This window comes from Lates calcarifer, linkage group LG7_1 (assembly GCF_001640805.2).
Source record: "Lates calcarifer isolate ASB-BC8 linkage group LG7_1, TLL_Latcal_v3, whole genome shotgun sequence".
Classification (NCBI taxonomy): domain Eukaryota; kingdom Metazoa; phylum Chordata; class Actinopteri; family Centropomidae; genus Lates; species Lates calcarifer.
The window spans coordinates 16,088,691-16,101,291 of record NC_066839.1 but is presented as its reverse complement, the minus strand read 5'-3'; the positions used below and the strand labels follow the sequence as shown (position 1 = coordinate 16,101,291).

Below are 12,601 nucleotides of genomic sequence, written 5' to 3'. Positions count from 1 at the left end.
TAAGTTAAGTTTAGGGTGTAATTTATTTCACCGGCTTGTGTCGGGCTACAGTGTTGTTGTTTTGCTCATATTATTTACTAACTAAAATGACTACCAAGGTGTATGACATACAGAGCTTGTCTGTAGCTAGTAGCCTCACGTGTACCCCAAAATTAGCGAAGATAAACACGGTTAACATTAATGCTTGTTAATGTTACAAGTTGTGGTAATAACAACAATGCAGTAAGCTAATATTCCCTGGAAAACATCGCTGTTTGCCATAGCCGAAATAAAATAGTTGTGTTTAAGAGTGATTTAAGTGTAGCAAACTATAGAAATTAACCAAAACTTAAACCGGGACAAAAATGATATAGTAGTTAACAACAATCATCGTAGGTTAGCGTTGGCTTAATAAGAAGAATTAGCTCTTTTATTGACGCAGGTGCAATGATTAGTATTCTTAGTTCGGCACTGCAAAATAAGGTAAAGTTATACTTAATTTGGTTAGGCCTTTCACTGGCTTACCACCGTCTAATAAACCGAGAGCACGCTGAATTTAAACTGAATACATACAACAATCAGCCTGTTGAAACAGCTGTGTATTAGTATTTGTGCTTCCTTAGGTCCAAAAAATAATCTAGAAAAAAAAAAATTAATCAAGTGCAATTCTAAATCGCAGGAATACACCTTTAAGAAAGTAACAAACTAATTATGCTAGCAGCAACTGTGCTTCATTAAAAAAAGAGCTCTCTATGTTGAAATACTGTTACAATCTTTAAGTTTCTTTTTTAAGTTTAAATATCAAATCAGGGGTGTTGCTTCAGTTTAAGTGGATTTAAAGAGAGGCCCACAACATGATGAATAATGGTTTACCTTGGATGAATCAGCCCACCTTTCTTAATGCCCACATCACACCCAATGAACTAATCAAGATGAATCACTAGAGAGTGTCTTTTCCACAAAATAATATTGCCAGCTCATGAAACTACAATAACGCATCAATAAAACTGATGGCTAGCATTAAAAAAAAAAAGTATTTGGACAGATGGTGTCCTCCTGATAATCAGCCATCCACACAGTGTTGCAGCTTTTAATATGTAGGTGTGTTTCTTACGCAGTCTGTGCATCATGTAGACTTCTCCTCTGTTACAGTGACATAGTCATGAGGTGAACCTATGTGTGAAGCCTGCCACCCCCTGGTTTCTGTTGGTAAGCTCATACTATATCATTTTGCCTCATGTTCCAAATGAAAATTATGTTCCCAGGGGTTTATCACCCAGCTGGAGCACATCCTGAAGTTGAAGATTGAGTTATGTTTTGCAATGAATGCCTGTATTTTGAATAAACGACAAACTCTAAATTACAACTGAAAGTAATCCATATTTGCACACAGTCAGCGCTAAGTTTACTAAAAATGCAATATTTCAGTCACAGACTCTTCTTGGGCATCTGATGTCTCAGTTACAAAAATAACTTTTTTTTTGCATGATTTCATTTTCCTATTCCCCTGTCTACCAGGTGCATTAGGCAATGCCCAATTTAACATATAAATTAAGTCTTGGGGGACAAAGAAATTTTTTGTTGATTAATCATTTTTATAGTCTTTAGAAGGGAAATGAGCTCTTAGTTATTAGTCATACTGTAACTGGAAAATGATTGTCATAACTCCAGCATCACAGGAATAGTCACACAACCATACAATAGTATTTTAAGGATTCCGATGCATGAATGCATTCATCAGTAAATAATGATTAAATAAGTCTGTAGAGACACAATGAACAGTTTGACATTATGCAGTTAAATTGAATAATTGGTTAGTAGAAGCGGTGCTATGGCTATTAGTGGACTGGGATTTTCTTTCATCCGAGACAGCCTTCTTCAGCATACTGTATTAACAGAGCTCATTTGCTGCCACATAGTGGCGCCATCAGATCATGGCTGAGTTGGAGGGGCGAATGAGCTGAGAGTTTGTGAACCAGTTTGGTCATTGGAAGACAGCTGGGAATTCTAGGATCTGAGCTGTCTGTATCACAATATTAAGTGTCAATTTTCCAATATTATAAAATAGTCCTTTAAATGAACATAGTTATAGTAATGGACTGTTTTTGAGTAACGCTGTTAATGTAACTGACCTGACCATCTTACTTGTGATTTTTGCCATTTCAGTAAAAAACCACCACAAATTATATTAGAAGACACCAAGAGCAGTGTCTCCTTTTTTTGATGGAATAATGTTTTTCTTTATTAATTAAGTGATGAATTTGTCTTTATTTTGCCTATTCAGGGACGACAGATGTCAGCGTCAGCTGCAGAAGAACACCCCTAGAATTGGTAAGTATTCAAGGACATTTCAGCATGGTGTGTGCTTGCCAGAGCAAGGGCTTAAACTTGGATGCTCCAGTTGAGGGACAGTTTCTTTGACCACTTGGCCATTTTGACCACACCCAACAGAATAAGTGTAGCAAACATGCCTTTGAGTCTGTCCAAGCTCTCTGTTCCAGCTGAGTGTTTAGTGCTGGCACATGAAGTCGTCTTGAATCCTTGTGTAAGAGCGGAAATGTAAATTCCATGACAAAAACAAACAAATAAACCCTGAGCCTCATAAACTGTGTCATTGGTGGACAGACACATGGAAAATAACATCATTTGGACCTGTCAGGCCTGGATGGAGTACAGACAAAGTAACACCATGTCTATGTCATCATGACACCTGTGGTTCTAATGGCAACCTAGTACACACAGTCTAAGCTCAAGTAAAGGACAAATATCAGCTTTACTACAGTGCCTGGAAGAATGATAAAATGCAGTCTTTAGAGTGATGAGGAGAGAGAGAGAAGGAAAAATTTTGGACTGTGGTTTTAGACACAATAAATTACATCTACTGCCTGAAGCTGGTCTGAACCTACTTGGAAGCGGGTGGGAAACAACATCTGTAGAAGCCTTTGCCGGGTTTCTGTATTTATGGAAAGAGAAACCTCCCGGTGACCTGGGAACACGCTTACCCAATTAGCAGCCTCGCCGACGGATCAAATGGAAGTGAAAACATTCACTGCCGTGACGGAGACGCATCACAATGCCCCATTCATGCTGCTGAGCCCCATGCTTTTGGGGTGAGGTGGGGTGGGGGGTTGTTCTTCTAGGGATGTAGTGGGGAGGTAGGATAGACGAGAGGGACTAATGAATGCAGCAAGAAACTAACTTACCTCACCACCTTCTTTGACGTGTCGATTGAGACCTCATACATGGTTCTGAAGTAAACACTGTTCAAAGGTGTTGTTTTCATAAGGCTACCAACCACTGCTCACCTTGGCGCTCCACATCCCCTTCACCTCAGCCCCTATATGCCCACTGACGCTCCCACCTCTACCACCCAACACAACCACGGGTCTTGTCCTGTGGGACTAAGGCTGGGGGGTCAGGAGGCCTGAGAAACAGCACTGGAAGTGTCTTGACAGCACAGGGCTCTGGGGAATAAAAGCTACGCTGGCCCATGGCCTGCAAAATGTTACAGCTCTGATTCATATTCTCTCTTTGAGGCTGTCAAAATCATGTCTTTTTTCTGTTTCATACTTACTTTACAATGTGAAGTGGTTTATTCTTAAGCCACTGACCTCCGTAACTGTCATGAAATTCCATACCAGTTCCCATTTAAATAAAAAAATAAAAAGCTAAAAAGGACAACCTGCACCTGGCAGGTTATTTGTTTTACAAATGTCATCATAATGTAAAATTCTGTCATGATGAGAGTCAAACAGACCCAGGTGTGATGGTCAAGAGAGGAGCAGTGTCTTAGAGCAGACAAACTAAATATAGACTTTTTGTTGATATTTGCCTAAATATTACAGACCACTCCTCAGATAGACTGCACTGGCAGGGAAAGCTTAGTATAAAGTCTCTTTTATTTCTCAAATTAATTGTTTGTTTATATGGGTGGAGCTATAGCTGCTTTAGTAAATGGCATCTTACGTCGTTGCTTGTGGATGTTTCCATTGAAGCTTATAAAAACGTTACCAAGCAATGTCCAATGCCATTAAAATTCTAAAAACAAAAAACTTTTTAAAAAGTGAAAAAGAAGTAAAAACATGCAGAAAGTTCATGTATTTTCAATTACATTTGAACTTTCCATACGACACTGCCAAGACTGATATCCCTTTTTTCTATTCACCTCTCCTTGCATGGAAACATCTGATAGAAATAAAACTTTTCATGGTGTCAGGTCAGATAGCCATAAATACAGGTTGTCAGCGCAGTGTGACCCTCACATCTAGAGGAGAGGCTGCTCTGAGCTGTGGTTTGGAACAGGATATCACATGTTTGAATATTGCACTTCTTTCTGAAAAGTGGCTACTGTAAAACAACTTCCATTACAGACTATCGCTTTACCTGTCACCGGCAGTATTTCATCCCTTTGCTGCCCAGAGGGATGAAAGATATAGAGGAACACAGCCATATGGATAGTTTGTGATCATTCACCTCAGGAAGATACTCTGCCAGTTTAAGGTTGAAAGAAAGAAAAAAAGATAAATTGTCTTTTTCAGGTATTAAGCCCAATGAGGTCACAGGTCACTCCTTTTTGTTGGTAGGATTTATGATGGAATGCTGTTGTGTACATCCAACTGTCTCTATCCTTCTTTGTCAGTTTCAGCAGGTGCACATAAGTTTGAAGCAGCTGGCATTTTTGTGTGAATATCAAATGTTTTGAATAGAGCCATATGCAATGCTGTGACTTTTATTAGGTTTGTCAGAGCACACAGAGACACAGTGGGAGCATTGCCCATATTCTGTTAGAGATAAAATAACACCTTTCCTTGCAGGTCCTGTATGCGGAGGATGTTGGGTGATTTGGCCACATGTGCACGGAAGCGTTTAGATTCCATCCAGCCACGTCCTGTGCTACAGAGCGACATGGAAGAAACAACCCTCGACACTGGCCTTGAAGTTGCCGTGACTGATCTCACAGGTAAAGCGTAAAAGGAAGCAGGGCGTTGTGTTCCTTTCCTCCCCACATCAATTTGCCAACTGGTTGTGAATGGGTGCCATTTTGAAACATGCAAATGTGGGTAGCCTCTGCCTGTATCAGCTGATGCAGGTCAGTGTTGTTTTTGGCTGGGCCTTAAAGGCCTGAGGGGAGAAAGACGTACTGAGAGTTAGAAAAGGTCGCATAAACTCTAGCGGGATTACTTTACCAACACTTTCCATGGCTGAGATCCTGTGAATGGATCCATTGTGGGGTGGGTCTCTGCTCGCGGAAAGCAAACCCTGTCAGGATCCAGTTCATTAGCACCTAGTTTACTGTTTGAAGTTAGTTATTTATCCGGTGTCTAAAGGGGAACCCCATTCAGACACATGTAAGTGTGTGTGTGCGCATGCATGTGCATCCATGCACAGGCATGTGATGTGTACTTGTACATACGTACAGTACTCACAGGATCTACAGGGGGTTTCCAGAGCAAATTGCTCAAGAGCAAATAAAACTTTCCATGGTGCAATAAAATGTATGGAGAAGGAACAGGAGGGACATTGGTGCAGCTCTGAAGGTGGGAAACAACCTTGAGAATTTGTTGAGAAAATATATACATAAGGTTTTGATATATATAAGTTCTGACAGCCACTGACCTTGACTCTAAATAAAAAATAGTATCACAAGGATAGGAAATCAGAAATGTTAAACAAAGTACATCTACATTACATTGTTATATTTTTCAGGAGGCACTCTTCCTGAAAAATGAACAATGAGGTTATATTACATAATTTTATTTTCACCATTCAATATGAAATGGAATTGGTGTTAGTAAACAGTGCTTGAAACACTGTTTACTTGTGGAATAACACTGAAGCAGCAGCAGTCCGTCCTCCTCTGAGTTATTCTACTGTATTTCAAACTATCATGTGAGTGTGCTTGTGTGTTTTCTCTTCTCTTTTCTTTTGTGATTTGTTTGTTCTTTGGAAAGCATCCTTGTGCCTCTGGTCAGACAAAAGTGCCGCGTTGAGCAAAACCTCCACTCCACTTTTATGGTCTGTGTGGGCCGTCCTATTTGTACATGCTTAGAGCAAATTAGACCAGCAGCTGCGCATGGCCGTCCCATTCCATGTTGGCTTTTTATGATAAAAATATGCTTCGGTAAACCTCGCAGCTTGGATCCAGAAATACGCGGTTCATTTCTTCTGGCACTGACACCTCTCCATATTTACAATCAGCGCTTCCCTTTTCCGGCATAAAAAGAGAAAGACATAAGGAGACAGAGAGACAGAATAGAGGGGTGGGAGTAAATGAGGAGGGTGGAGAGAGGAAAGAGGAGGGGCAATAGGGACCACCTATGCAGATGTTTTCCACATGTAGAAGGAAAACAAGCTGTAGTAAGATGAGCATGAGAGGGAAGAGAGAAGGCTGCACCTGTTGTGGGGTGATGATCTGGCCACGGGTGACATCAGTCCTCGTAACGTGTCACGCTGCTTGAGTCATTAACCAACTACAAGCCAGTGAAGGTTGTTTGTATGTATTTCAGAACATGTTCTCAGTTTGATGTAGTTTGGAAAGTTAAAGAAAAGGGAGTGATCACATGTTCAAAGAAGTTGGTAAAAACAAAACATTGTAAGCTGCAAAATAACTAACTTGATGTGAATAACTTGAGTCAAGCAGGGCTTTTTTGATATGATTTGACTAAATGCATATACAGGAAAACAAGCATTTAAAGAAAAATAGTAAATACAAAAGCACCGGTTTATTTTGTGTTGGTATTTATTGAAATATGCAGTTAAAAAAAGAAATAGTTGAACTAGTGTAGAGACTTCTTTCAAAACTCTTTCTTCCCTACATCTTAAACTAAACTGAAACCTGTCATGAGATCATCTGTGTGTGCCTGTACATGACACATTCTGAAATGAGGTGTACTTTACTATTTAATATTTAAATCAATATCACACACCTGCCTTATTTCCATTGATCAGTCAAGTCTCCCTTTATGTCTTGGATCAGTTGGGAAAGGTGGTAGGTAAATATAATTTCTGACAGTGTGACAGGAATAAGGAATAGTCCCTGTTCGGAATTGAGTTCTTAGGCTAATCATCCATGATTACAGCCTTGGAAGCCAAAACACACTCCATGTGAAAGAGGTTGTTTTCATCTGCATGCTGCAGCAGCGCGGCTGGCTGACAGTGTTACCTATTCTCCTGAGGGTTCTCACTCTCCTTCTGCCTCTATTGGACTGGCCTGCAGCAGGTCTTGTAGCCCCCAGGGACTGTCCTGGGAGACCTGGACAACATTGGCAGCAGGCTGCTTAGTGGTGTCATTTCGCCATGGTAAGCTATGGACAAAAGCATCTCTTGTTGTCACAAGCTGTTTGTGGTGCTGCTTTCCCAGCCCTGTGGAAAGGAAAGGACAGCCAATGACCAATGCCAAACAAACCTGCTCCAGCTCACCTGTGCAGTGAATGTGGAACCGAGTGACCCAGATCTGGATGGAAACCATTGCAAATATTTCCCAGCAAGGTCTGTGGAAGAAGCATTTAGCAGGGCCTCTCAGCAGGGAATTTAACTAACTGTAAATGACTCTTACTCCCTTCAGTTTGTGTCATCTGTTCCTAAGAAGTAGTAAACAGTCGGTTTACCATCAAACCATGCAGCACGTAGCCCAGTGCAGTGCAAGGTGTGGACTGAAATGCAAAAAGACTTTAATGACAAGGATGATTGTGTGTTTATCTCACCACTTGTTGAAGAATTTATTGCACAACAGAGCAAGTAATGAGAATGACATTGTGATTAGAAGCAGAGTTGTTGTTGATGAGCAGTGAATCTGTTTATTGCCTTGTCTGTGCAGTGCTGCTGGCAAGGCAGACCTCTTTTGCCCAAACTACAGCTCAGTTTAGAAGCGTAAGCCATGCTGCAAATATTTGGCTTGGCCACAGAAATTGAATTATATTGGCACAGAAAGCCTAGAAATAAAAAACAGCAACCTTGGGAACAATTATGCAAAGTGAAACACAGTTAAACCAAGTGCTACTGGTTTTCCTTTCCATCCAAAGGAGAAAAAAAAGAAAAAGGTGCTTTAGTAAAGTTTATCTCCCTTAATAAATATGTTGACGCATTTATCCTTTCCATGACAACTGTAGCTATAGCTCATTTTTGTAGTGTTGTATAGCTTCTTGGTATTACACATGGCCTTTAAAGTGAACACATCTTCTGGGGAGTTCATTCATGTGAACCCAAAGCTGTGGTGACTTGATGGTCCATTTCAACCACAGATAAAACCCCATAACAAATAGCATTTAATAAATGTTTCCTCTGTTTCCTGAGAACATTTTATGCTCTGACAACACAATAAATATCATTTGAGATAAACAGCAATCATGTCTGCGCCTACAATGAAATAGATAGAGGATGATTTATGCATCAGTTAAAATATTCATTTCTTTTCTCTTCTCAAACTTGCTGCAGAGCAGTAAACAGAACCCAGCAGTATGATGGTGTACATGGAACTGGCTGATAAAAGTGATTATAGTGCTATGTTTTAACAGGTAATACAACCACTCGATACATTTTTCTTCACAGTGTTGGGTGTTGTAACTCTGACATGGCTGTGTGATACACAGACAGTTTTTCACTGACCGTGTAAAAGTTTGATTAATGTTTCACCACCTGTGACAGCCAACTGGCAAACAACATCTCTGCAACCTCTGAACAGGATGCATAGACTGAGTTTGCAAAGTAAACTGCAATGAAAGCCAGAAGGATACACTACCATACAAATCAAATAGCAATTATAATATACTGATACCCTAGAAAAATCGTATAAATTCACAAGTGATAGAATAGAGTAATATAATATATATTATAAAGTATAAAAAATAGTGATAGAAGGATACCTTGATATATTATATATATATATATATATATTTTTTTATATATATAATATATATATATATAATATAAAAAAAAAAAAAAAAAAAAAAAAAAAAAAAAAATAAAAAAATATATATATATATATGAATATATTAAAGGTATAAATGTGATGTAAGAAATTAAATGATGTAACTAAATATGGTCACTGTAAAAACACTAAACCAATAGGAATACTTGAGGAATATTATACAGTACTTTTTTCAGTGCATTACTGCTATATTTATCGATAATGCGGTTATCTGTTAACAGCTGAGTCTGCCAACATTAGTGATAATTCTGTCAAGCGAGAGACCAGAATTCTATCTCAAATCTAACTGTGGATTACAGGAAACTGAAACAGCAGTGTCTAGATTTAGGATACTTTTGGAAAAACTAAACCCTGCGTATCTGCTGGCATTTAACATTTCAACTTATAATAATCCCAAATACTGCTAACACATTGAGTGTTTAATTTGGATCAAATTATGAAGCATTGAGCTCTGCACCCCACTAACCACAAAAAATAGGGTTATTGGTTTTAATGATGGCCTCATCAGTGAGGCATTGACTGGGTCTTCTCTCATTAGCCATTGAAGCCCCACCTGCAGAACACAGGAAACACAAACTCCATTGCTCCATTGACACAAACACTAACGCGGCTAGCCAGCTAGCTAGCTAACCATCATGCAAACCTTTAAGCCAGCTTTGTTTGCTCACAGCTGAGGTTCAAAAGAAAGGCAGGACCAGTGCAGAAAAGGGCCAGCTTTGACAATTTTCACACAAAGGGAGCACTGTTGGCTAACAGTGAGCGGCCTGTTTCTGGGAGGTTTGCACTGTTCCTGGGGCCCATTTCATGGAACAGTTAGCAAGGCCAAAGGCAACCCATGGACTGGAGTGATAGTTAAGGCCTTCGGGGCCAAGCCTGGGTCTGGCCCTATAGCTCTCCCCTCTGTCCCCCACCCAGTTAGGAGGCTTTTACAAAGTCAACTGGGGACGCTGGGTGCTGCAGGTGTCCTCTCATAAAGACCCACATCAAATGGGCTGGCTGGCTGACTGACTGAGCTGGCATGTTAGATTGTTTTTTTTTCCTTCTCACAGGTCTCACAGGAAAAATCAAGACAATAATAAAGTGCCATGTACTCAATATAAGAATAGTTGAATTGTTAGTTGTAATAATGATTTTCATGTGTAAATTAACTAAGCCAAGCAGTTAGTACTTGAACTGTGTGTGGATTTAAAGAATGCTGTTGGCTTCGGTGGTCTTGACTGTCAAGGAAGGTGTGGTTGACTCATTCAGGTTAAAGCAAAACAGTCCAGGCAATTATTAATGGAGAGATTAATATTAAAAAATAACCTAGACCTCAACTTGAGCTGCTGGTACAATCCATCACTCTGGACTGGGCTAAGGCCAGATCATTAATTTCTTTCTACGTAACATCCACAGTGTTTTAGAGGATGCTTCCTCCAGCTGCAACTGCAGTTGCAATGGCTATCAAAAGGAACAGTCTCTGCCTTCGTTTGATTTAGCCTTAATGGAATGGAGAGCCTAGAAATACGGCTTGCGTGGTGAGAAGGGGAAAGAGGAAGAAAGCATGCGAGTAAAGACGAGAGAGAGATTAATATCCAGGCTTCTCTCCTCCTGACCACAGAGTGGGCATAAAGAGCCCGGCGCCTCATTGATGTCAGCCCTAGCTGTGCCTGTCCTGTAGTTTTCAGTTTGGTTTGGACAGAACAGGCGGCCTGGCCTACAGGGGTTGGGAGGACAGGGCCCAGGGTTTCCCACATCACTCAAGGGCCTCTGATAGGCGGTCACACAGACCGGTAATGACAGGGGGAGAGATTTAGTATTAAAGTCTCCTCTGCTGCCTCCTCTGCTCCTGTCTGACGTCAGACTGTTAAATACGGGGATGAGAGCATGGCATGGCCTATGGGGAAGGGAGTTAGACCTGTCTTAAGTATACAGCTTTGTGTGAGTGAATCCTGGCTAGGTTCCCTTGGAGTGTTGCTAAGGACACAAGCTGTGTACAGCAAGGGGGAATTTGGGATTACAGTCAATCATTAAAGGGATTTACATCTGCCATAAATATGAATTCAGTCAAGGTAAATGGTGATAAGATTGAAGGAGGAGGGACTTCCATACACTAACACAGTGACTCATTCTAAGTGGTTTGTAATTCAATGGGTGGACTCTGGGTTAGCAATACAATAATGTGGGCCAAGACTACCAGTTAAATTATTCTTCATAGTCTTTAGTTATTCGGAAGTCCTGGCTTTCCATCTTTTCAGTTTTTAACCACTATCCCACATACAATGTTGAGGGTTTTTCCCTGGTTATTTGTAGAGCATTATAACATTTGAGCTCATGACTAATGAACTTGGAAAGCCAACTAGATGGCTGGAGACTGTTTTGAAAATATCATATTCTCAGACGACATCATTGTCTTTGCCAGTTTTCAACTCATCCATAGAACCAATACCTAAAGCAGCTAACCAACATTAAAGCAGCCGATTGCTGCACCTGCACCCACAGATCATCACACCATTGTGGCATTTAAAGAAAAGGCCTCAGTCAAACACGCCCCCTGACCTTGTCCAGCTAACATAAACTAATTAGGCTGGCTCTGAAAGGAATGGCCCGCCATTGGATTAATCAGCCTCCACAGATCTGGACCATGCAATTCTGTTCTGGCCAGCTCTCCCCACCTCATTATCTCACGTTTTCAAAGGAGCGCTAGGAGCGCTATGGCAAATAGCAGAAGGGACAGAGAAATGGAGGAGGTGGTGGTGCAGGAAGGGGCTTCCCCAATTCCTCTCTTCTCACATTGGACTTAGAAAGGAAATGTCAAGCGTGAAGCTCTGAGAGTGGTCAGTACCGCTCAGTCCAGCAGGCAGCACAGAGGGGGCCTTTGTCCACCATCACTTAGCGCCAATTACAGCCCGTCAAAATAGTTTTTCTGCTGTGGGGCGACGTGTTAATGGGCCCGACGTTGGGTGTGAGGAGCGACCTTGTCCACACACACCAACCAGGGGTCAGGGGTTAATAGGGCCCCTCTGATGTGGCGGATGAGATTTCGGCAACCTTTAGCTGGCAAGGGAATACCAGGACAAAGCCTGTAGAATGTGATACAATTAGGTGGACAGCTAGCCATCCTGAAAGGAGTTGTTCCGTAGAAGTTGGATGGCTACATTAGCTAGGAGCAGATGGGCAGCCGGACGCTAGCCAAACAGGTGCCATGGAAGGTCAAAACCTCTCACAAATGCAAAAGAGGACCCAGGTGAGGATGCGAACACCAGCCAAACTCAGGGCTTTATTTGGAGTGAGCAGCAATTAAAAATCCTGTTGAACAAATGACTGCTGTTCTGGACACAAAGAAGGTCCCTTTGTACTTGTGAAAAGGTCAGAGACCATCCAGTGTTATGTAGCATTTCTCATCCCAATCCTGAACCCTTGGAGCTGAAGCCTGGCTCAACCAGAGGACTGGGCCAGCAGGCCTGTAGACCGCCCTCAGCCAAACTTAGAAGCTGTCTACGCTCCCATATGAGAAAGTGAACTTGGCACAATTGGCGTCTGACCTATACTGTGTTTCCTGAGTTTAAGTAATCAGTGATTATCTGATGCAAGATGAAAAAGTATTGGCAAAATTAAATGTTCATAACACTGAATTGTGCTACGTGTGCTTGGTCTGGGCATGTGAGCACAAAGCCAGGCCTCCGCTTACACCATAAGTGTGGGAACAGAACCAAT

General features: G+C 41.2%; 1 protein-coding gene and 1 long non-coding RNA gene across 2 annotated transcripts in view; one reads left to right on the top strand and one right to left on the bottom strand.

The window, feature by feature from the left end:
* gpcpd1 (glycerophosphocholine phosphodiesterase 1) overlaps positions 1 to 12,601 on the bottom strand; it is a 259,347-nt gene that overhangs the window by 57,877 nt on the left and 188,869 nt on the right. The window lies entirely within an intron of this gene.
* On the top strand, positions 1,127 to 4,933 carry LOC108896938 (uncharacterized). The gene is made up of 3 exons (XR_001963215.2): positions 1,127 to 1,188; positions 2,264 to 2,310; positions 4,794 to 4,933. It is a non-coding gene; the product is annotated as an uncharacterized LOC108896938 (long non-coding RNA).